Raw genomic sequence first — 4,674 nt, forward strand, 5'->3', positions numbered from 1 at the left:
ACACTGGTTATAAGGATGCTCAGAGAACTCAGGGGAAGAGCAGATGAACTCTGTGAGAACTTTAACAAGAGATAAAAATATAAATATGGAGATGGAAATTATAAAAAGGAATCAGTCCGTAATGAAGAATACAATATCTGAGATGAAGAGTATATTAGAGGGAATCAACAGAGTGGATGAAGCAGAGGATCAAATCCTCTCCTATAGAAAATGGGGTAGTGGAGAACACCCAATCAGAATGGCTTAGTTACCAAGATAAAATAATCCAAAATAATGAAGATAACATAAGAGCTTATGAAATTACATCAGACATACCAACATTTGCATTATAGGGGTACCAGAAGGAGAAGGAGAGCAAGAAGTTGAAAACCTATTTGAAGAAATAATGATGGAAAACTTCCCTAACCTGGTGAAGGAAATAAACATACAACCCTAGGAAGCACAGAGAGTCCCACACAAGATGAACCCAAAGAGGCCCAAGCCAAGACACATCATGATTAAAATGCCAAACGTTAAATACAAAGAGAGAATCTTAAAAGTGTCAAGAGTAAATCAGTTACCCACAAGGGAGCACCCAAAAGACTGGGAGTTGATTTCTCAAAAGAAATTTTGCAGGACAGAAGGGCATGGCACAAAATATTCAAAGTGATGAAAACCCAAGATCTACAACCAAGTTACTTTATCCAGCAAAGTTATTATTTAGACTTGAAGGACAAATTAAGAGCTTCCCAGACGAGAAAAAATTAAAGGAGTTTATCACCACCAAGCCAGTATTACAGGAAATGTTGGAAGGACTTCTTTAAGAAGAAGAAAAAATATGTCTTAAAAACATGAATAAAGAATGGCAATAACTACAAGTACCTCAAACGAAAAAGAATTAAGTGCTCCAACCAAAAGATAGGGTGGCTGAATTGATAAGAAAACAAGACTCCTACATATGCTGCCTACAAGAGACTCACTTCAGATTTAAAGACACAGACTAAAAGTAAGGAGATGGAAAAAAGTTATTGCCTTGATGGACCTAGGGGTAATTGTACTGAATGGAGTAAGTCAGATAGAGAAAGACAAATGCCATACGATTTCACGTACACGTGGAATCTAAAAAACAAAATAAACAACAACACATACAGAAACTCATAGATAGAGAATATTTTGAGGGCTACCAAATAGGAGGGGAGGTTGGGAAGAATTGGTCAACAAGGGCAAAGGGATTAACAAGTACCAATGGATAGTTACAAAATAGTCATGGAGATATAAAGAATAGCATAAGGAATATAGTCAATAATATTGTAATATGTAATGGGCAGAGGGGTACTAGATTTATTAGGTTGATCACTCTGTGAGTTATATAGATCTCTAATCACTATGCTGTACAACTGAAACTAATATAGTATTGAATGCCAACTATAATTGAAAAAAAATCATTGAATTGTATATTGTAAATATGAGCAACTAATGGTCTTATATTTCAGTAACGCTGTAAAAAAAGATGAAGGAAGGGAGGGGGAGGGAGGAAGGCAGGAAGGGAAGAAAGGAAAGAAAGAAGGAAAAAGGAAAAAGGAGGGAGGAAAGGAGGAAATGGTAACTAAGCGAGGTGATAGATATGTTTATTAGCTTATGATTATTTCAAAATGTATATCAAATCATCAAGTTGTACATCTTAAATATACACAATTTTTGTTAACTATACCTCAATAAAGCTGGAAAAAATTTTTTGAAAAGACAAAGATTGTCATACTGTATTTTTGTTTAAGATCCAACTATACGCTGTCTACATGAGACACACTTTTGGTTCAAAGATACGAAAACAGTTAAAGTTATTTTAAAAGATATATCATGCAAACACCAACCACAACAAAGCTGGAGTGCTTATACTAATATCAGTCAAAACAGACTAAAATAAAAATTTTACTAGAGGAAAGAGGGACAGTTTTTAATGATAAAAGAGTCAATCCATTAGGAAGATGTAACAAATTGAAACACACATGCATCTAACAATAAAGTACCAAAACACATGACTTAAAAGTGGGGGAAAAAATTAAGAGAGAAATAGATCATTCAACAATAAGAGTAGGAGGGTGAAATACTAACCATTTTCAATAATAAGTAGAAAAACTAGGTAGAAGATCAGCAAGGAAGCGGAGGACTTGCACAACATTATAAACCAACTAGATCTAACAGACATCCACAGGATATCAAAACAGTATGGTATAAAACCAAACAGATTAATGGAACAGAAAGACAGTCCAGATGTAAACTCACACATATATGATCAATTAATTTATGACAAAGGATCCAAGAATATAAAATGGTAAGATGACAGTTTCTTTAACACAGGGTGTTGGGAAAACTAGAGAGCCACGTGCAAAAGAATGAAACTGGACCACTATCTTATACCATGCACAAATATTTTTATTTTATTTTTTATGTTTTATTTTTTAGGCGAGGCAACCTTTGGTTGACCTCACAGATTCCAAGTACCTTGTCAGCTTACAATCCCTTATTTAATTTATTATTATTATTATATTTATTATTATTTACACCTACAGCACCTGGTCTTCCTAGGTGGTCTCCCATCCAAGTACTAACCAGGCCTTACTCTTAGCTTCCGAGATCAGATGGGATCGGGCTTCCTCAGGGTAGCATGGCTGTAGATCCACGCACAAATATTAACTCAAGAATATTAAGACCTGAAATCATAAAATACCTAGAAGAAAACATTGGTGATAAGCTCCTTGACCTGAGTCTTGATGATGATTTTTTGGATCTGACTCCAAAAGCAAAGGCAACGAAAGGAAAAATAAACAAGTGGGACTAAATCAAACTAAAAAGCTTCTTCACAGCAAAGGAAACCATTAACGAAATGAAAAGGGAACCTACTGAATGAAAGAAAATATTTGTAAATCATATATCCAATAAGAGATTAATATCCAAAACATATAAAGAACTCATAGAACTCAATAGCAAATAAATAAATAAATAATCTTATTAAAAAACAAGCAAAGATCTGAATAGAAATTTTTCCAATGAAGACATACAGATGGCCGACAGGTACACAAATAATGCTCACCATCACTAATCATCAGGGAAATGCAAATCAAAACCACAATGAGGTATCACCTCATACCTGTTAGAATGGCTGTAAGCACAAAGACAATAATAAGAGGTCATGAGAATGTGGGAAAAATGAAACCTTTGTGCACTGTTGGTGGGAATGTACATTGGTACAACCGCTATGGAAAAGAGTATGATGGTTCCTCAAACAATTAAAAATAGAACTAACATATGATCCAGCATTGCCAATCTGGGCATTTATCTGAAGAAAATGAAAACACTAATTCAAAAAGATATATGCACCCCATGTTCATTGCAACATTATTTACAATAGCCAAGGTATGAAAATGACCTAAGCCATTCATCAATGGATGAAGGGATAAAGAAAATGTGATATAGATGTATAGACATATCTCATTTTATTACACTTTGCAGGTATTGCATTTTTATGAACGTTTTGGCAAGACCCTCCACCGGCAAAATGATTACAACTTCCTGAAGACTCAGATGATATTTAGCATATTTTTAGCAATACAGATTTTTTTCCTGCCCCAGAACGTGAGAAATTCAGGGTCAAATAAAAGAAGGTAATTTATATGCTTTAACACATTTCATCAGGGCAATACATAATTTCTCTTATGACAAACAAGAGTAGGGATGAAAATATGAAGCAGAAATTATCTGCAAAAATCAGCCCTTCAGCCTATAAAAATGGGGGGAAATGGTAAAAAGTCTTGCCCAACACCCATCATGAGGTCTGCAATACGAAATGAGAAAGTAATCTGCAGGTAAAGTCGTATGTCCATCTCACAGTATTTAAACCTATTTAAATGGATTATATTGAACAGCAACATGGGCTAATCTTTATTAGTATTTAAATACTGTGAGATGGACATATGACTTTACCTGCAGATTATAAGAGATCTGAAGAACCCATCGCTTTATAATCAATACCCTAATAAAAGATATTAAACTTTCAGATATTACTAGCATATTTTAAGTAAGCATTGTGAAGCATTACCTTGTAAAGGTATTAAGGATAAGTTATCAAAGAAATTTCAAAACATACCTGAATTAATATCTACTCAATGTCAATTGTGAATTCATCTTGGATCTCTGTATTTAAAACAAATTAAGATTCAAGATATAATCCCAATGAGTTTTTTAGTTGAAACTGGATAAAGTCATTTAGAAATTCTAATGAAGAAACATCTATTTCCAAATAAAAACTGCATATTAATAATATACATATCTTTATTTCCAAGTAATAAATTGCTGAAATTTTCAAGTAAAAGACTGCTGGAAAATAGAGCACAGAAATAGATTTGAGGATGAGCACTTAATATATGATAAATAATATTTTAATTCAGTAGAGAAAGACAAATAGTTTTAATAATTGGTTCTGACATATTAGCTTTATTTCCAGATAGAAAAAAGCTGACATCCTGTATCACGCCAAATACAATACATATACAATTAATTCTAGGTGGATTAAGATGTTAAATGTGAATGTATATATACTCCCATAACCACATATAAGAAAACTGCAGTTTTTTCCTTTATCCTCTTGCCCTCTGAAATTGTCTATAAGCAAGACCTAAGAAACCAAAACACTGCAAA

The 4,674-nt window shown here is 33.4% G+C and overlaps 1 pseudogene; it reads right to left on the reverse strand.

Annotated features, from left to right (window-relative positions):
* Positions 1 to 2,540: 2,540 nt before the first annotated feature.
* On the reverse strand, positions 2,541 to 2,656 carry LOC120587053 (uncharacterized; annotated as a pseudogene).
* Between the last annotated feature and the right edge of the window lie 2,018 nt (positions 2,657 to 4,674).

This window comes from Pteropus medius, unplaced genomic scaffold (genome assembly GCF_902729225.1).
Source record: "Pteropus medius unplaced genomic scaffold, Ma_sr-lr_union100, whole genome shotgun sequence".
In the NCBI taxonomy this organism is placed as follows: Eukaryota; Metazoa; Chordata; class Mammalia; order Chiroptera; family Pteropodidae; genus Pteropus; species Pteropus medius.